This window comes from Mustela erminea, chromosome X, assembly GCF_009829155.1.
Source record: "Mustela erminea isolate mMusErm1 chromosome X, mMusErm1.Pri, whole genome shotgun sequence".
In the NCBI taxonomy this organism is placed as follows: Eukaryota; Metazoa; Chordata; class Mammalia; order Carnivora; family Mustelidae; genus Mustela; species Mustela erminea.
The window spans coordinates 103139139-103160337 of NC_045635.1; the positions used below are offsets into that span (position 1 = coordinate 103139139).

General features: G+C 41.2%; 1 protein-coding gene across 7 annotated transcripts in view; it reads left to right on the forward strand.

Annotated features, from left to right (window-relative positions):
- Positions 1–2216: 2216 nt before the first annotated feature.
- The window catches only part of STAG2 (stromal antigen 2), a 141181-nt gene continuing 122198 nt past the window's right edge, over positions 2217–21199 (forward strand). For 3 of the 7 annotated variants that reach the window (XM_032329452.1, XM_032329457.1, XM_032329458.1), the window contains exon 1: positions 2217–2493. The gene's annotated coding sequence lies outside the window, so the exon portion shown is untranslated. Of the gene's footprint in view, positions 2570–2601; positions 3061–3128; positions 3486–3522; positions 3736–21199 lie in introns of those variants that run through there. The other 4 variants (XM_032329454.1, XM_032329456.1, XM_032329453.1 and 1 more) reach the window with 4 other exon arrangements.

The window sequence follows — 21199 nt, forward strand, 5'->3', positions numbered from 1 at the left end:
ATAAGTTTACTAAAGAGGAACTTTTCAAAGTATAAAATTGTATAAAATTGTTTAATTTTTCAAAGTATAAAATTAGCTGCTACACAATCAGACAAGAATGTGAATTTATAAGATAGATGCAATACTGTTTGTACCACATACTATATAATGCGATGTTTGGAGCAGAAAATCAGTAGTTTTCAGCTAATACTAAGACAGGAAATCATTGAATATCAATTGATATTAAATTGGCACAACTGAACTAAATTAATGTAAAATGATTTGGTACAAAGCCCAATTTTTCTATTACTTTAAGTGGAATTTTGCATTAACTTATATAACTGTAAATTTTCCACTACTCCCTATTTAATGTTCTAGCTGCATCATTCTGTAACTTGAATCTATTAAAAACTGTATAACATTCTACCAAAGATGGTCTATAAAAGAAATGGAAATTTATTTTGAATAGTATTCCACTCCCGAAAGCTTTAGAGGTAAGTAAAAATGTCTCGGATTTTATTTGTTATTGATATTTAGATGTTTCTGTTTAACTTTTATTGTTCAGTTGATTAAATATACCATAACTCTTTTTTAAAGTTGCAGGAAAAAAACAGTAAGCACAGAGAATGGGAAACTAAAACAAGTGTGGAATATAATTTGAGGGCTGAGATTAATCATTATATTGCATTAGGAATGCTTTAGAGGTGATACCGGGTGAAATCTCCACGATTCACAAGGGTCTTTCGTTTCTCCTCATTTAGAAAATTTGTCTTGTTATTAAATATATTTATTCCTTTTCTTCTAATTAAAAAGTAGTATTAAAGGAATATTAAAACCAAAAATTTTTAAAAAAGAAAAGAGGAACTAAGAGCTCTTAGCTATACACTATTGTATGAATCCGAGAACTTCTTTAACAGCAATGGAGACACTGTAATAGGTCACTTCTTCCTGTCCTAGGAAAAGCGGCGCTTCGGAGGGGACAGGCCCTCCCCGAGTTTTTTTCTCCCCCGGGTAGAGAGCGCTCGGCGGTCAAAGGTCCGGGAGGCTGGATTCAAAACAAACAAAAAAAATAAAAAGGGTGATAAAGACTTAACTGGGGGTCAAAGGAGCGCAAGGGGTCCTTTTGCACTTCACCTTGGAGGAGTGGTGAAGAAGCAGGATAAGAAGGAGCCAAAATTCTTAACAAAGTCGCAAGGCCGCCGGGTCACACGTTTCCAGGAACACGGTGGATAATCGAGGAAGGCGGGGGAAAACGGGGTAGGTACCCCTCGACTTCTTCAGCCCAAATTTCGAATTCCCTCCACTTTGCTCCGTCCTGTTTCTCCCCCCCTCCCCCGCCCCAGCAGTCAATAAATTGGTCGAGCGCCCGGCCTAGGCTCGTAGCCCCAGTTCCTTAAGTCTCCTAGACCCTCGAGAGAAAGACCACGTTTTCTGGGAGACAGGCATAGTGGGCTGTAAAAAAAAAAAAAAACAAAAATTTTTTTCTCCAGTGTCAAGTCTTCCTAGTAGAGAATCGGCTTGCATTCCCTCCACAGCCGAAGCAGAAGGCAAACAAAACAAAACAGAAACTCAAATAGCAACCCTCCTAAATCACTTAAGATCAGGTGCCAGAGTTCCGCGAGTAGAGCTGTTTTGGTGGTAAGGAGTAGGGACCGCGGGGAAGCGAGGGTCTGGGAACTAGGACGGAAGGCCCCTCGCTGGGGCGTGTCAGAGGAGGGGACAGGGAAGGGTGAAGCCGGACTGGGCTGCCAACCTAGGGCTGCGCGCGGGGCGCAGGGGCCCGAGGGACGAGTCCCGAGCGAGCCCGGTTTCCGATTTCCCACGGTCCGGGGCTCTGCCGGACATCCCTAACGACCTCCTTTCGACCCTCGGGCCCCCCCACCCATTAAAGAAAGAGGAAACGCGGCCCACTTCGGTCCGCGGCGGAAGCGCTGCCAAACGAATGAGTAAGTCAGGCGCGGGCACGGCACCTTGTTTACCCCACTCGGCGGCGCGCCCCTGCGGGCGCCTCGTTCGCAGACGGCGTCGGAGACGCTGAACCCGGGAGGCAGTCGGCCACGATTGGTCGGTGATAGGGAGGAGGACGCTGGGAGACAAGCGTTGCAGTGCCAGCTCTCTACCGCTAGATGCCGCTCCCTCCCAACAGGAGCTGAGCGCGGGTTCGTGGCCGACAGATGGCGCCTGCGCGTTCCATTCGCCTCCAAGTCGCCGAAGAGCGAACACCCCAAACAATCCCGAAGCGCCACAAAAAAAAAAAAAAAAAAAACAAAAAAAAGAAAAAAAAAAACAAAAAAAAAACCCGCCGGATCCGACCGCCACTTTCAAAACCCCCCACCGCTCTAGAACCGCGGGAGCTTCCGTCCCTGAGTAGAATTCGAGGGTGTAAAGAAGAGGAAGGGGAAAATATCTTGTACCAGCCCAGGGGTGAAGAAGCCCCCGGCCTGAGAAAGAAGGAAGGAGGAGTGGGGGAGGCGAACAGTCTCGTTGCTGCCTCTGTGTACGCTGAGGGGGGAGGTAAGTTATAAAATGGCGGAGGCGAAGCTTCTAGAAGTTTGGAGGGGCACCCGGAGGGCGCGGGGCCCACTGTGAGGTGTGTATGGTTGAAATAGGGCGCGAGAGAGGAGTTGGGAGGGAAAGAGAATGGGCACTCTGTTGCCATTTAATTTCCCCTCTACTCCCTTTGCCCCCAGCGGGGGCAGCCATGGAGCGGGTGGCTAAGTCAAGACGGGGAGAAGCCTCCCCGTCCCCGCGTAACCCCCAACCCTTCTTTCTGCCTTCTCCCCGCAAGTGGCTACCTCAACACTACCAAGGAACTTCCAGACCCCCTTCCTCCCTACCTCCTACTCCTAGAGTGGCTTTCTACTGCACGACTCTTCTTTTCGACTACCCTCGCTGAAGATTTTCTCTTCCTTCCCTCGCCCAACTCTCCCTCGGGGCCTCCACGGAGACCCCCCCCCATGGGTGGCCCAAAATGGAGAACGCGGAGCAGCGCAAGATGGAGGCTCCGCTTCTCTGTGTAGCATTAGATTTAGGTGCCTTTTCTCCGGCAGGCTCTTAAGCCTGGGAGAGCCCAAACTGGAGGTGGGGTGGAGTGCGAGCCGTAGTCGGGGGAGGAAAGCCGGGGAGGCCGTGGCTGGGGTGGGGGAGAGCGCGGTATCGTGGTGAGGGGAAGGAAGAGAGCAAAATGGTGGTGCTGGGAACCTAGGGGGGAGGGGAGAAGCGGAGGCTCAGTTGTGTATATTTGGGCCTCGGACCGAGGGAGGCGAGGGAAAATCTACTCTGATCACACCCCTCCCTCGTGCCCCCTCCCTTCTCCCTTCCCCTCTTTCCTTTCCTCCCTCCCTTCGCTCCCTCCCTCTCTTCCTCCCTTCCTAGAGAGGGAACAACATTCATGTGACGGGCCCCTCTGCTTCTCCCCCGCCCCATCATCTCCAGCGCGTGGTGGGGGAACTGCTTGGGAAAGCGATTGGCATCGATCTCTCCATCCCTTCCGAGGCCCGACTTCGGTCAGTTTTCTTCGGGCAACAATTTTATAAATAGGCTGGGGTCTGGCGGTGTTGGCCCCCGCGTGCAGACCTTGCCCCGAAGGGGGCCCTGCCTGCCTGGCATGGGAGGAGGGGGGAAGGGCGGGAGTGGAAGGCTGTTTGTTGGGGGGTTTTGGCGCCACTTTTGTTTTAGTTTTAGTGCTGCTTTTCGTTCCCACCCCCACCCGCACTGTCTTTCTCAAGGCACGAACTGAGCTGATCCTTGCCCCAGGTAGGCAGCTTCTGCTTTTTCCCTCCACACTTTTATTCTTGCTTGGGGTTGACTTTCTTTTTTCTTCTCTCGCGTACCCAGTGATCTGTGGACGGCGATTTTAGCAGGAAAAGGGTCTGATGGGCCATGGGAGAGAGAAGGTGTGGGAAACAGCATCAAGTAGTTCCGCAAAACTTTGAGCCCCGTTCCCATTTTCTTCTGGCCTACATTCGTAAACGTATTGTTGATTTCTGCCTTTTTTTTTTTCCTCGTCGCGAGAAGGTCTTGTTTTGCCTTTAGTTTTTTATAAACCGCTGTACTTTCGACATTTAGTTTCCGCTCTCCCTTGGTGTATATGTCATTTTATTTTTAATTCTGAACTGTAATGGGTTTTGTCGTGAGATTTTTCGTGCTGCAGTGTTCAGCTTTAATTTTTAATATTGCATTAGTAGTTTCATCCGGTTTGTGAGACTTTCTCCTCCGTGGCCTAGAAATGTTTTATATGTTGTTGCCTACCACCCCTCCCTTCCCTCTCCCTCCGCCTTTCTCTTGGATGTAGTTTCTTAATTGAGGGTCATGGAGCTTGATTAAATGGTTATTTACAGTTTACACGGTATATCTATTAGAAACTTTTGATCTGTGGGATTAGGTTTAAGTAAACGAAAAGCTTGTGTTTCTTTGAAATGGTTCCTTAAAATGCGCGGGCCGCCCCCCCCCACCCCCGGTAAAGCCCCATCTTCCCCTAGTACTGGAGTGTAAATTCCATACCCCTTTTCTCCCACGGACCGCCGTATTTCACGGCAGCCACACCCTGTATTTGTCTCTGTGTATTGGACTCATTATCAGCTTAATTTAGTGACTCTTAAACCACCATGATGGGACTTGCTTAAGCACGAAGCTTCTTTTCCTGTTTAGTCCTAGTGGTTAGTGTCGAAAGAGGAATAATCGAGGTTTCTTGATGAAACCTTGTGCGGTCCAACCTCTGCCTTTTTTCTGTTGTCTTTTTTCCTACTCCGGGCTGTTGGCGGTGTCAGCACCGCTGCTGGGGGCGGGGGTGGAGGGGAGAAAGAGTCGGGTTACCGAAGTGCGTCATTCCTGGCTCTAGCAGGGCCTGCTCGGGAGCTGCTGGTGTTTGTTACTGTCCTCGCAGCACTTTCCTGCCAACCTTCTCTCTCTGCGTATTGGTTAGGAGCAAGAGCAGGAGGCGGTCTTCTAATTCTATCTGTAGCCTAGCGCGTTGCGTTTCAGGGTATATGTGAACTTATTAAAAAAAAAAAAAAACCGGCCCTGGAAAGTGGATACATTTCTGTTTAATGACATACAATTCAGGTAGTTTAGACTTGCTTTCATATATTTTCCAATGAACGATGGGGTTAATTTTGAACATTTTAAACCACTTACATTAAAATGCCTGGTTTTCTTTTTACATTGATATCAATCTATAATTAGGGATCAGAAGGACCAGTTAAGGCATAAGTGTTAAGCGGTTTTTCAAGTGGCTGAATTGTAATTTTATGACACATTATGTTAAATAGTCTCTTTTTTTTCATTTTGAGCCCAAGTGCTATATGAATGTAAGCTAATTGCAGATGTTTAAGTTCATTTTCATCACATATTCCTTTTTATCCTTGTGGATATAATTTTAAATATGCCCTTTGGATCTTATGGACTTTATTAAAATTCTTAAAGATGGCCATTTCTTTGTTTTTAACTGAATTCTTAAATTTTCCGCTTAACAAGTAGTTGTGTAGGGTGACAGTTACATTGCTTAATTCTTGATTTCTTGCTAGTCTTTGATACTTCCCTATCTTTGGGTTTTTGTCAGTGTTTTTACTGAGCACAGTGTCTTCTTATAATTCTTTTCTGAAGATAATAATTGGATAAGGGAGGGTGGGAGGTAGAGATGAAAAAAAAATGGCCTTGAGTTGATTGTAGCTGGGTGATGACTACAGGAGAGCTCATTGTACTATTATTCTCTCTACTTTTTTGTGTGTACTTGAAAATGTCCATAATCAAACAAAAAAATTGAAAAAAGATTTCAAATTGTCTTGGAATTTTGGTGTGATGACATAAAGTTTATATTTACGTATCAGTTACTGCATGGAAAACTTGTCCTTGTATATAAATACTTATACAATGCCTGATATATAAACTTTGAAAAAAATACTTAAATTGAACCAATATAGAATAAGCAATATAAGTTCTTACAAATTGGCTGAACTTCAAGTGTTTGTAACTTAGTCTGAATGTGGTCAACTTTTAGTTTCTTTTTTTAAGCCTTTGAAAACGGGGAAAATTCCATTCTCAAAGTTTGTAAATTCTGCTTCTTGTCTATTTCATTAAGTTGGAGTTACAGTGAGTCAGTATGAAAGGGATTTACTATTAATAGGAGGGGCTTTGGCAGTTGCAATAAGTGACAGTGGAAGGGATTCGGGTGCCCTGGGGCGCATTCCTGGTAGGAAGATAGAGGTAGGAGTTGAATTCAGTTTCAGTATTTGGTGTTTAATGAATGGGTAGAGAAGAGGATTGGATAAGAAATGTACTTATTAGCCTTTCTTTCCCACTGTGAAATAACTAGCATTCCACGGTATCAGAGACTGGCAGTGGGGGTGGGGTGGGTTCTTTTTTTTGGGTAACTGATACGAAAACAAATGTTTACTTATAAAATGAGTTAAATCCCACCTCTTTAAGGATTTGGTGTTGTAGTTAAAAGTTGATATATGTAAAATATTCTAATGTGTTTTATAAAGGACATTCTGACCATTAACCATAAGCAGTAAAAGTGCATTGCAGTTAAAATAATCAGTTTCCACAATTAATATATATGTGAATTGTTCCTACACTCTTTGAAGGTAAGTACCTTATTTTCTGCAGTTTTGTGTTGTTCAGTGTCAGGCTTTTTACCCCATGAGATGTAGTTTTGAATATATGTCAAAGTTCTAAAGGGAATCCAAAATAATAGATATTTAATTTTTGTGTTGGGTGAAGTGTGTTCCCTCATCATTATTAAAGCAAAATTCCACCCTACTCTAGGAACAGGTATCTCATAACTGTTAATATTAGTCTGTATATTCATATTTAGCATTTTAGCTTTAGAAGAATGTTATGAGAAGACAGATTACATATTTTGAATTCTTATTTGTATGCAAATCTTAAGTAGATGATGAGGATTGTGGCTTCAGATTTATTGTGGCAAGGTAACAGTTAAACTATTAAGCCAACAGATTATGAGTTAGGAAACTTTGAAGTCTGTTTAGTTAGGATTTTTTTTTTTTTAAAGTTCACACACTCCAGATTTTAATGAGATTCAATCCTACATTTTTCATTATTTTCTTTTTCAATCTTGCCTTACTGACGGGTGGTTGTCTGAGGACCTGTATATTAAAATGGGTAGGGAAGGGTGGGGAGCAGGCTCAGGCTCAAATAAATTATCTTTCGGGAATATAGTGTTAGATGTGAAAATATGCCTTGGACAGTTTAGTGCTTAATATTCTGCATGTTTAACTGATGCCACCCACAGTCATGTGTGGGAAGGGAGTAAACAGTGAATAGCGTATTCTTTTTGCTTTTGGTTCTTTATAATAGGTGGAAGACTCCAGATTTTGATGGCTGCAAGCTAACTTTTGAGTATAAAATTTACATTAAGTGGTCACAATGATCTGATCATTTTATCTTAGCAGGATAATGTTCACATCTCTTTAATGTGGTGACTTTTGTGCCTCACATGTTCAAAAAAACCAACCTGGTCTTGTATCAGCATTTTGAAATTGCTATTAGTAGATTATTCAGATACTTGAAATGACAGTTATTGTACAGTGGAGCACTAGTGTATACCTATTTTGGAAGTTGGGAACCTTAGCAAAGGAAAGGGATAGTCCCAGTTAGCTATGGGTATCAGTATATACTGAAATGTGATTAATTACTGGAGAATAAAGAAGAAACTTGAATGATTTAGGCTATTTTAAAACTTCTGTATGTTTTCCTTTTGCAGTTTTCTACATTTGTTCCATGCATAGGACTTTTAATTTGTGGTTCAGTACTGTCCCTGTATAATATTTTCTCTGTATCTCTGGCTGTCATGAGTGGTGGTTATTGCATGTTCTTTCTGTTTGGTGAAGATAATGTGAGAAAACAAAATTGTCAGTTAGATTTTTTTTTTTTTACATATCCTGAGCTGCCTACTTTGCATTTAATCGAACCAAATTTTATATTTCTTCAGTGTAAGTGGTGTTGCTTGAGGAGTTTTGAATATGTGCATTATAGAAAACAAACTACATCTCTTTAGCAGCTGTGGTAATCTGCTACCTGAACGGGTTCCTAACGTATGCTTGATATAGTTCTCTCTTTGATACAAACCAGAAGAAAACAAGAAGTCTTTGCATATGGTTTGCTAGGAGATTATTGAAATTGTTTTATACTCCCCATTCCTCCAAAGGAATGGGTGAATAATGTTAATGCTGTTTCTTAAAAATTTTTTAATTGGAAAATACATTACTAGGATTGATGAGACCAACTAGAGAGATTACTGTAAGCTCTGAATAATCTAGGGTACACTCAAAGGTAAAATTCCTTTTTAATGTCTTACTGTTGTTAAAGGGAAAAAGAGTAAGTCCTGTTTACACTTTTTGCATGCATAACATTGGTGTAATGGGATTTGTTCTATAACTTGTTGAATCCTGAGATATTCTAAGAAATAATTTAGTTTGCATTCCTTTTGAATGCCAATAACTGTTTCAACTTTTTTTTTGTTTTAACATTTTTAATTTAATTTTCTATACCTTGCAAGATAGGTGGTTATTGTCATTTTACAGATGGGGAAATTGAGACTCAGAGAATAAATGACTTGTCACATGATAATAATTGATGGTTTGAATTCAGACCCAAATTAATTTGGCCTCAAAACCTTGGCACTCTTTTTTTTTTTTTTTTTTTTGTTAATGCTCATTAGTTTCCCTTAAGTAAGTGGTTTCAGTCTTGGGTTATCTATCACCACAAAGCGTGTGTCATTTTAATATGGTAAAATGAAGATTTTTTTCATGTGTAGTGCAAGGTAAATACAGATGTTTTACACAGGGTTAGATGAGTTGCTGCCTAATGAAAAGTCTAAACTTTGTTTTACACTAAAAGATTAGTTGAAAGAAATCTGAGCTTTGTTTTTCTTGCATGTGCTCATTATACAAAAGTTTGTGCGATAATATGATGAATTGTGTTCTTGATTTTTTTGGGGGGGTGGTCTTGCTATGGTAGATAGAGTGGTTTCACTGAATTTTTTCCGTGTGTAATTTATGTTCTATACAGGCTAAGTGTGTCTGAGCGTAGTTCCCCAGTCTTTCAGCTTGTTTATTGAGCAGTTAGATTTGAAATAAAAATGTATTTTTATAAATAAAAATGACTTTTATAATTCACTGCTCTGAGTGATTCTGTAAGGGGAATTTGTTGTTAGTTAATGGTACCTTAAAAATAATTCTCTTCCCTTGTGTTGGTATTTCTGCTTGATTCTAATTGCTATTCTAGTTCATCTTTTGACTTTATTAAATTTTCTTGTTCTAATTTGTATAGGTAATAGTTAATATTGGTGTCTTTGATCATTAGTAGGTTCATTAGTGATCAGTGACAGGAATCCTGGTCTCAGCTTTGATTTTCCTCTCTCCTTTCTGCTTCTCATAAACTACAATTAGAACTTTTCTTACCTGAAGGACTGCTAGATGTTGGATAGCTGGCCTACAGTAAATTAGTGGAGATGAAGTAAAACAATGTATAGTGCTTTTCATAGCCATGAGTCAAATTTATATATTTTATGTTAATTGTTCCCTTAAGCTTCATTCTGTGGGAGATAATTTTTCCAGTGATGCAGTCTTCTTTTACCCCAGATTCTTTGTTCAATATTGAGTCTTTTCATCTGTGTTTACCTCTTTGTACTCCCAAGAATAACAAGACCCTGGTGTTCTACAGCAGGATTATGCCCCAAGGCATCCATTGTATGTAATGAATTAGTTTCTCTCCTGTGTATCTGGCAAGATACTAGTTTTGTGCCATTCTTGGGAGAATTCAGGAAATGGTCATTCAAATAATTTTGAGTTTTGTGGTTAATCAACATTGTGGAACCCTGGATGAGAAGGGCTGCAGAATATTAAGGGCCTTGGTTTGGTTCTAAACAGAGTTCTACTTTTTTTTTAAAAAAAAGATTTATTTATTTATTTATTTGACACAGAGAGAGAGAGAGAGAGAGAGAGAGAGATCACAAGTAGGCAGAGAGGCAGGCAGAGAGAGAGGAGGAAGCAGGCTCCCGGCTGAGCAGGGTGCCTGATGTGGGGCTCGATATCAGCACCCTGGGATCATGACCTGAACCGAAGGCAGAGGCTTTAACCCACTGAGCCACCCAGGTGCCCCCAGAGTTATACTTTTCAGTTACGTTCCTGTCAGTAACCTTAATATAGCCTCTACTAAAATTTATGTATAATAAAATATGAATGCAATTGATAATATTGCCATCTCAGGATAAATTGGTTAGTGTTGACTGCAAGCAGTTAGTGCTACTTAGTTGTTTCAGAAAATTGAATGTGGGAAGTTAAATGCATAATTCATTTGTAAAAAGAAATATTGTAGAAATTCTGTTCATTATATGATTCAAAATTTTTTATAAAAAGTATTTGACAGTAAAAAAAAGTATTTGACAGTGACTAACATTAGCAATAGTTAACACTAACTGAATGAACTCTTAATCTCCATCAGACACTGTTAAAATGCTTTACATGTATTACCTCACTTAATCTTCATGACCTTGTTACCCATTACCATATGATTTTATTGCTCAAACCAGGATACTTTTGCGCATGAAAGGGGACACTAACTAGATGGCATTCTGGGGTAATAGCATAAACTGGAACTGTCCCAGAGAAATTGGGTGTATGATGTCCCTGATTAATACTCCATTTTCCAGGAGGAATCTAAGGTATAGGGAAGCCGAGTACCTTGCCTAATTAGTAAGTGATAGTAGGGGATTCACAGCCTCTACAGTTTATTCGAACGTGAAAGTGATTTAAATGACTTTAAACAGCCATGTTCTGAGAGTTCATTTTTACTCCTGGGGGAATTTCTGTTGGTGTGGGGTTGATTGCAGAAGACAAGAGACAGTTTTAAAAATTCTTCCTAGTAGAATTTCCAGTTGTCTTTTTTCAAGTGACTATTGGACTTTTGAGTGACTGTTGAAAAACAACTTCTGAGGTCCACTGAAATAAAAAAAAAGAAAAGCCAAGATAACTACTTTGACTGTTTAAGCTGTGTTTTTCTTATGTATTATTCAGACTCCCCTTACTGTTTTCTTGGGAGGAAATGTTAAAAATCTGTGCTGTTTCTTGGGGGTTCTTATATTTCTTCTCAGAAGAAAGCTGAAAGAGAAATAATTTTGTGACTGGGGAGAAGTGGTGTTAGAAAGAAAAAGGTAGTTTAGAGACTTATTTCAGGTTAAACTGATCCTGTAACATAATTTGAGGGGTACGTCTTATAGACATTGAGTTACCATTTCTTTTATTTATTATTTTATTTAAAGGTTTTTATTTGACAGAGAGTGCGAGCCCTCGCGCGACAGAGACAGCACAAGCAGGGGGAGTGGCAGAGGGAGAGGCAGGCTTGAGTGGGAGCCGGATGGGGTGGGGCTTGATCCCAGGATCCTGAGATCAAGACCTGAGCTGAAGGCAGCTGCTTAACGGACTGAGCCACCCCTGGAGCCCCTGAAGTGTCATCATAAAATCAATACTTTATTTTTGGGTGACTTTTGTAGTTGGCTTCTGTTCCTACCTGTTTATATTTGTGACACATCTCATCCCCCCAAAATGATTACTGTAGGTTAATTCAAACAGAGAAATAATTTTAGCATAATCTCAGATTATACTATATTGTAAACTAGGATTTCCACCCCCCCTTTTTTTAGTGGGGGTAATTGTTAGCTGATCTTTTGTTTAAAAATTATTTTTTTAAGATTTTATTTATTCAAGAGAAAGAGCGAGCACAACGGGGGAGTGGCAGAGGGTAAGGGAGAAGCAGGCTCCCCACAGTGCAGGGAACTAGACATAGGGCTCTACTTGGGGCTTGGTCCCAGGACCCCGGGATCATGACTTGAGTGGGAAGGCAGACGCTTAACTGACTGAGCCAGCCAGGCGCCCCGGTAGAGAGCTGATGTTAACTTGGCTCTTTTTTGGCCATTTTAATATTTCGTTGAGGAATTTTTGTATTTTTTTTTAATCCCTTAGCTAGTTCACTTTTGGAGGTTTTGTTGGTGTCAATATTTTACAAACAACTGCAAGGTTATTAAGTGGGTCTATCTAATTTTGCAAGTCTTTTCTTTAGTTCATTAAATCCATCATGAAAGTGGCCTACCATATTTGTGGGCCACATAGTCACTGATAGACAAAAGGTTATTTTTTGTGGATTTGGTTTATTATATGAAATTAATACAGTTGGGACTTTATTTATTTATTTAAAAGATTTTATTTATTTTTAAAGAGAGAGAGCCTAGGGGTAGAGGGAGAGAGAGAAACTCATGCAGAATCCCCAGTGAGTGGGGAACCCAACATGGGGTTCAGTCCCACGACCATGAGATCATGACCTGAGCAGAAAACAAGAGTCTGATGCTCAACTGACTGTGCCACCCAGGAGCCCCTACAGTTGGTATTTTAAGAAGTTGTTGCTTGTTTTTAATCTAGGACTGCTCCTCGGTTAGCCTGCTTCTCCCTCTCCCTCTGCCTGCCTGCCACTCCCCCTGCTTGCCTGCCACTCCCCCTGCTTGTGCGCTCGCACTCTCTCTGTGTCAAATTAAAAAAAAAAAAACCACCAAACACTACATACAGGGATTACTGTATATTAAAGAATATTAGGCTAAAACCAGTAGCCATCAATGCAGTTGTTTTTGATATGGTGTCCTTAATTTGAGATTAATGACAAGAATTTTTTTTTTTTTAAGATTTTAGTGGGGCTTGAACTTACAACCCCAAGATCAAGAGTCACATGCTCTACTGACTGAGCCAGCCAGGTGCACCTGGTGACTTTTTTTTTTCTAGTTTTTATTTTTTTGTCAGAGAGAGAGAGGGAAAGCAGGGGAAGCAGCAGGCAGAAGGAAAAGCAGGCTCTCTGCTGAGCGGGGAGCCTGATGTGGGGCTGGTTCCCAGGACCCCAGGATCATGACCTGAGCTGAAGGCAGAGGCTTAACCCACTGAGCCACCCAGGTGCCCCAGTGACAAGTATTCTTTATTTTAAAGATTTTATTTATTTATTTGACAGAGAGATCGCAACTAGGCAGAGAGGCAGCAGAGAGAGAGAGAGGAGGAAGCAGGCTACCTGCCGAACAGAGAGCCGGAAGCAGGACTTGATCCTAGGACTCTGAGATCACGGCCTGAGCCGAGCCGAAGGCAGAGGCTTAACCCACTGAGCCACCTAGGTGCCCCAATGAAAAGCTTTGGGTGAAAAATAACGATTGAGGACTGTAAGTGAAGCCTTGGAATGCTTCAGTCTTGGGTGGTTGTTTATAAATGAAGTTAAAAGAGCCCATGTTCATACCCCGTGTTATCCAAAAACCGAGATCTTCTAAAAGATGTTCTGATTTTGTGTAAAAGGAAAAGAGGCAGTCGGCAATGACTTTTTTTTTTTTTTTGAAGATTTTATTTATTTATTTGTCCCGGAGAGCTCATGTGCAAAAGCAGGGGGAGTGGCAGGCAGTGGGAGAAGCAGGCTCCTTATGGAGCTGGGAGCCCAACGTAGGACTCGATCCCAGAACTCCAGGACCATGACCTGAGCCAAAGGCAGATGCTGAGCCACCCAGGTGCCCTGGCAGTCACTGTTACATGGCACTCTTGTGTGTCTTTATCTCACTTTCTAAATGCTTGCTTTTAAATAGGAATTTTGGAGTGCCTGGCTGGCTCAGTTGGAAGAGCATGCAACTCTTAATTTCAGGATTTTGAGTTCAGGCCCCATATGGATGGGTGTAGAGATTACTTAAAAATAAACTTAAAAATAGGGATTTGAAGTTAAATGTGTTTGTGTGTTTAACTTTTTGACTTTGAATTCTTTATTAGAATGTTAGCTTAAAGTGTCTTTGTAGCAGTATATGATATTAAATTCATTCTCTGTATATGATCTATATAATGACTTAGTTTTGATATATTTGAAGTATTTCCATTTCAGAATGGGGATATATGATATCCTCTTTTCTTGGATCTCTAATCTTTTCCCCTTTTTTTAAAAGCAAGAAGAATTTTTCCACACTCACTGATGTGTCTACTGCCACAAAGAACATGGTTAATATTCTCATACTAAAAAAGGTCTTTTTTGTGGTTTAAAGAAATAGTATTAAAGATAGTTAGGAACATGAACCTTTGAGAATTTCCCTTTTACACTAAAGAAATAGAGAAAATGTAGGAAATATTAGCAAAGCCATAATATTTTTCTTTTGGGATCTATCCCTCTCTGTTTCCACTACTCATTCAGGCCAAAAGACATTCCTCAGACTTTATTCCTGGCAGGAGAATTGAGGAAGTGGTGGTAGCCATGGTTGGCAGGGAAGCTGAAGCATGAAGGTATGTTTTTGAAAAGCAAATTTGTCAATGACAAATGGATTTTTCCAGCTCTGTGTATATGTACTTTTTTGAGTTTTGATTAAATATCAATGCATAAAGTGAGCAATTCATTGAGGAATATTCAGTAGTTGCATTCATATCTAGGTGTTCAAAATGTACTTGCAAAATTTCAGAGGGATTATTTGGACAATATGGGATTATATTAGAAAAAATTCCTTTTTTTAAAAAAAATTATTTATTTACTTATTTGTCAGAGAATGAGAGAGAGAGTATGCACAAGCAGGCAGAGTGGCAGGCAGAGGCAGAGAGGGAAGCAGGCTCCCTGCTGAGCAAGGAGCCCAATGCAGGACAGGATCCCAGAATCCTGGGATCATGCCCTGAGCCGAAGGCAGCAGCTTAACTGACTGAGCCACCCAGGAGTCCCAGAAAAAATTCCTTTTTTTAAAAAAGATTTTATTTATTTATTTGACAGAGATAGCACAAGTGGGCAGAGTGGCAGGCAGAGGGAGAGGAAGAAACAGGCTTGAGCAGGGAGCTGGATGGGGTGGGGCTTGATCGCAGGACCCTGGGATCATGACCTGAGCTGAAGGTAACTGGTTCACTAACTGAGCCACCCAGGTGCCCCTAGAAAAAAAATTCTTCAGTGAGGAATTATTTCCTAAACTTTTGAAGTTAGGCTGAAACGCAGGCATCCAGGTTGCTGCATGAGAACAGCAAGTCTAACATGAGAGGTAACTATTTGAGTGTGTGTATAAATATATAGTGCTTAAGTGTACAGTATTGGTGAATATTCACATTTATTTCTTATAAGTAAATTATTAACTTCTTCAGACTGGGAATTGTATTTTTATCTAATTTTGAATTCTTGTGTCATGTGGTATGTTATACAGATTCTTAAATGATAATTGAATTCAACCTTAGGTTTTCTAGAAATTTAACTCTGCATTATAATTACATTATTAATATTCATATTAAAGAACTGTGTGTTGGAAGAAAAGTAATTAATTTCCTCTAGTTGGCTTTGCAGTGAAGGTGAACTTTATAGGATATCATTTACAGCATCTACTAGATGGCAAGTTGTAGTACTTTTCTAACACAGACTTTTTTATTTCTTAAACAACCTTGTTATGTAGTTGGTGATATTTTCATTTACTGAATGAAGTTCCAGAATGGTTAAGTGACTTGCCCAAGTTCACTCAGCTAGTAAGTGACAGAGCCTACTTTTAAATCCAGTTTTACCCAAGTCTAACATACTTATTTATGTGGTGATACACTGCCTCCCAGTGGGGTGATTTATAGATTTCTTAGTGATAACTTTTTTTGGGGGAAAGAAAATAAAAGATGATAATTGGGGCACTTGGCGGGCTCAGATGGTGGAACATGAGACTCGATCTCAGGGTCATGAGTTTAAGCCCCACATTGGCCACAGAGCTTACTTTAAAAAAAAGAGAGGGGCCTCTGGCTGGCTCAGTTGGTGGAGCGTGCTACTCTTGATCTCAAGGTCACTGAGTTCAAGTTCCGTGTTGGGCATGGAGCCCGCATAAAAAATAAATACAGATTTTTAAAAAATGGAAACAATAATCCAAAATTGTTGAGATCAAGGAGGAAGTTAAACTTCTCAAAGTAGTCCGAGGACTTTGGGCAATTAAGTAGGAGAAAGGCTTGTTTTTTCCTGCTCTGAGAATTAAAACACATTTTAAAAAATTTATTTTTATGTTTTAAAAGATTTTATTTATTTATTTGAGAGAGAGCATGAGCGGGGTTAGGAGTGGAGGGACATGCAGCTTCCACTCTGAGTGCAGAGCCTGACTCTGAGGGGCTTGATCTCATGACCCTGAGATGTGACCCGAGCTGAAATCAAGAGTCAGATACTTAACCAGCTGAGCTACCCTGAATTTATTTTTTTTTTATTCCAGCTTAATTAACATTCAGTGTTATATTAGTTTCGGGTGCATAGTATAGTGATTGAAAAAATTCTCTACATTACCCAGTGCCCATCACAATAGGTACTCTTAATCCCTTTCACCTAGGATTTCACCCATCTCTTCACCCATTTCCCCTCTGGTAACCATCTGTTTATTCTCTATATTTAAGAGTATGTTTTTTTGTTTGTCTCTTTTTTCTTCATTTGTTTTGTTTCTTAAATTTCATATATGAGTCGAATCATGGTATTTGTCTCTTTCTGACTGACTTCACTTAGGATTATACTCTCTGGATCCATCCATGTTGTTGGAAGTGGCAAGATTTCATTCTTTATGGTGCCTGGATGGCTCTGTCGTTAAATGTCTGCCTTAGACTCAGGTCACGATCCCAGGGTCCTGGGATCAAGCCCTGCATTAGGCTCCCTGCCCAGTGGGAAGCCTGCTTCTCCCTCTACCACTCCCCCTGCTTGTGTTCCCTCTCTCTGTCAAATAATTAAATAGAATCTTAAGAAAAGATTTCATTCTTTATGACTAATAGTGTATATATATATATATAAATATATATATATATATACATATGTGTGTGTGTATATATATGTATATACACACATTACCGCATCTATCTTTTTTTAAAGATTTTTATTTTCTAAGTAATCTCTACACCCAACTTGGAGCTGAAACTTAAAACCCCAAGACAGGTGTCGCATGCTGCACCGACTGAACCAGCCAAGCGCCCCTCCACTACATCTTTATCTGTTCACCTATTGTTGGACAGTTGGGTGCTTCCTTGTCTTGGCTATTAGAACTAATCCTGCAACAGACATAGGGGTGCATCTTTTCCAATTAGTGTTTTTGTATTATTTGGGTAAATACCCAGTAGTGGAATTACTGGATCATATGGCAGTTCTATTTTTAATTTTTTTGAGGAACCTCCATACTGTTTTCCTCAGTGGCTGCACCAGTTTGCATTCCTACAATCAGTGATCAAGGAAGGATTCATTTTTCTCCACATCCTTGATAACACTTGTTGTTTTGTGTGTGTGTGTGTATGTGTGTGTGAAAGATTTTATTTATTTGAGAGAGAGTGAATGAGAATGAGCAAGAGGAAGAAAGAGAAGCAGACTCCCTACTAATCAGGGAGCCTGTTGTGGGGCTCCATCCCAGACCCCGAGATCATGACCTGAGCTGAAGGTAGATGTTTGACTGAGCCTCCCAGGTGTCCCTCTTGTATGTTTTTTTTTTTTAAGTAAACTCTACTCCCATTGTGGGACTTGAACACACGATCCTTGAGATCAGGAGTTGCATGTTCTACTGACTGAACCTGCCAGGCACCCCATTTCTTGTGTTTTTGATTTAAAAAAATTTTTTTTAAAGATTTTTATTTATTTGATAGATCATAAGAGGCAGAGAGGCAGGCAGAGGGGGAGGGGGAAGCAAGCTCCCCACTGAGCAGAGAGCCCTATGTGGGCCTTGATCCCAGGACCCCAGACCATGACCCAAGTCGAAGGCAGAGGCTCAACCCACTGAGCCACCCAGGTGCCCCTTGTGTTTTTGATTTTTTAAAGATTTTATTTATTTGAGAGAGCATGTGGGCATGTGCATTAAGGACTGCACTGCAGGAACAGGGGAAGGGGCAGAGGGAGAAGCGGACTCTGCCCAGCAGGGAGCCTTATGTGGAGGCTCAATCCTAGGACCCTGAGATCATGACCTGAGCTGAAGGCAGGTGCTTAACAATGAGGCATCCAGGCGCCCCTCTTCTTTTTAATTTTTTTTTTAATTTTTAAGATTTATTTGAGGGCGCCTGGGTGGCTCAGTTGTTAAGCAGCTGCCTTCAGCTCAGGTCATGATCCCAGGGTCCTGAGATCGAGGCCCACATTGGGCTCCCTGCTAGGTGGGAAGCCTGCTTCTCCCTCTCCCCCTGCTTGTGTTCCCTCTCTCTGTGTCTCTCTCTGTCAAATAAATAAATAAAATCATTAAAAAACAAACAAAAAAAAGATTTATTTGAGAGAATGAGTAGGGGTGAGGGACAGAATGAGAGGGAGAGAGAATCTCTCAGTCTGAGTTGTGCTGAGATCCTCCTGTGGGGCTTGATCCCACAACCCAGAGACCTGAGCCAAAATCAAGAGTCAGACAGTTAACCTACTAAGCCATCCAGGCTCCCAGAAAGGTTTATTTCTACCAGTAGCTGATAAAGGATAAATCATTTTCAGTCTGAAGTTAGCATGTGATGTTTCATATTTTGTAGTAAGCATCAAGTAACACCTACAAGAGGGTTGGATGGGGGGAAGATGATAAAGTTTATTATATTCTGCCTGCCGTAATCCTCAGAAATAGGACATCTGAATTAATTTTTAGTAATTAGGGATACCTGGGTGGCTTGGTCAGTTGAGTGTCTGCCTTCAGCTTGGGTCATGATCCCAGGGTCCTGGGACTGAGTCCTGCATTGAGGACCTTGCTTAGTGGGGAGCCTGCTTCTCCCTCTGTCTGCTGCTCCACCTGCTTGTGTGCTTGCTTGCTCTTTTGTTCTCTCTCAACAAATACATAAATAAAATCTCAAAAAAAAGAAAAAAACTTCAGTAATTAAACTTGTTATACTATGAAGTAAAATGTTATCCAAAGCTTTGTTGGCATATAATCTCACTACTAGTGTTCCTACTAAAGGACAATAATACTAATAGGAGCATCTGTTCAGGTAAATTGGTTTGAGTCCAGGCAACATTAGGTCAATTTGTGGTGGTGGGTTTTTTTTTTTTTCATTTTCTCCTGTCTCCATTTTCTGCTGCTTTTCCACTTCCAGTAGCCTTGCAATTTCTAAAATTCTCCATGGGAAGTAGAAAGGTTTTGATAGTGATTTCCTTTTAAAAAATATTATGCTGTTACTACTAACATTGGATAACCAAATGCTAGACACTGAAATAGAAGTGATTTTAAAAAGTAACCCATTTACTTGGTGGCTTAATTGTTGGGCATCTGTCTTTGGTTCGGGTGGTGGTCCTGGGATCAAAGAGCCTTGCGTTGGGCTCCCTGCTCAGCAGGAAGCCTGCTTCTTCTCTCCCTATCTCCTAGCCTGTGTTCCCTCTCTCTCACTGTCTCTCTCTCTCTCTGTCAAATAAATAAATCTTAAAAAAAAAGTAACTTATTTAATCCTCCCAGCAGCCCTGTGAAGTAGGTACTATTATTATTTCCTGTTTATGGTTGAGGAAACAGAGGTGTGAGTAAATATGTAAAATTGCCCAAGGACACTTACCTAGGAAGTAGTGGAGCTTTGATGTGAACCCAGGCAGTTTGACTGTAGAGTCCATGTTCTTAATGCTGCTGATTAGTTGACAGTAATTTGAATGGTTTCATTATCTTGGCAGTATATTATTTTAAGTGCTGTCTTTAATTGTAGTGTGTGTTTGTTTAGGGGTCAGCAGAAGATTGGGCAAATTTTAGGGGTCAGCAGAAGATTGGGCAAATTTCTGATTCACAGGTTTCCCAGCTGTAAAATAGGCACGATCCCATCTACCTTATGTTACTAATTTTTAAAAGATTTTATTTATTAGAGAGGGAGAGGAGAAGTAGGGTGTGGGGCAGAGGAGAGGGAGAAGCAGACTCTTCGCTGAGCAGGGAGCCTGATGTGGGGCTCCATCTTGGGACACTGGGATCATGATCGAAGCTGAAGGCAGATGCTTAACTGACTGAGCCACCCAGGCACCTCTGTCTGCTTTATGTTATTATGGGGATTATTTGACAGTATTTTTTCTGAGCTGGACAATATGCTGAGGGTTTTGCCGGAATGATAGGTGCCCAGATACTGTAATAGTCTCGGTTTTTGAATACATTCCATGTGTCAGATACTTGATGTAATATACTACCTTCTTATATGGTGTAGGGGATGTTATTTTTTTTATTTTTTTTTTATTTAATACTTTTTTTTTATTTTATTTTATTTCCAGCATAACAGTATTCATTATTTTTGCACCACACCCCGTGCTCCATGCAATCCGTGCCCTCTATAATACCCACCACCTGGTACCCCAACCTCCCACCCCCCGTCCCTTCAAAACCCTCAGATTGTTTTTCAGAGTCCATAGTCTCTCATGGTTCACCTCCCCTTCCAATTTCCCCCAACTCCCTTCTCCACTCTAAGTCCCCATGTCCTCCATGCTATTTGTTATTTATTTGACAGAGAGAGACAGAGAGAGAGGGAACACAAGCAGGGGGAGTGGGTGAGGGAGAAGCAGGCTAAGTAAGAGTAGAGCAGGGAGCCCAGTGCGGGGCTGGATCCCAGGACTCTGGGATCATGACCCAAGTAGAAGGCAGATGCTTAACGACTGAGCCACCCAGGCACCCTGCTGTAGGGAATGCTATGTACTTAGTTTACAGGTTGGAAAACTGAGGCCGAAAGAAACAAATGGCTGGAATAATTTGCTTCCTACCTCAGGGCCTTTGTATTTGCTGTTCCCTCTGCCTGGCTTGGTTCCTCACTTATTCAGGACATTTTTTTTTTTAAAGTAATTAGCCTTTCAGCGAAGTATTTTTTGGTCATGTTATATAAAATAATATCCTTTGCCTTCAGCATGCACTTTCCTTCTTAACTCTGGTATTGTGAGACTCACTAGACTTTCTTTGCAAGCTGACCCTGAGTTAAACTGATTTACCCTTTTTTAAAAAAGATGTTATTTATTTATTTGTCAGGGGGGGGGGCAAATAGGGGAAGCAGCAGGCAGGGGAAGAAGCAGGCTACTCACTGAGTGAGGAGCCTGAGATGGAGCTTGATCCCGGGACCCTGAGGTCCTGACCTGAGTCAGCTGAGCCACCCAGGAGTCCCATACTGATTTACTCTTAATGGACCAAGGTGGGCATGCCCGGGAATAGTGAACTGCTGTGGCATGTGCTTGAGCCTGTTTGGGGGTGGGAGTGGGGAGGTCACAAAGTCTTGTCTTAACAGTTTTCAGAAGACTTTTCTCATGAATTGCCTTCAATCCAGGAGGAACATGTGCACTCAGCTTA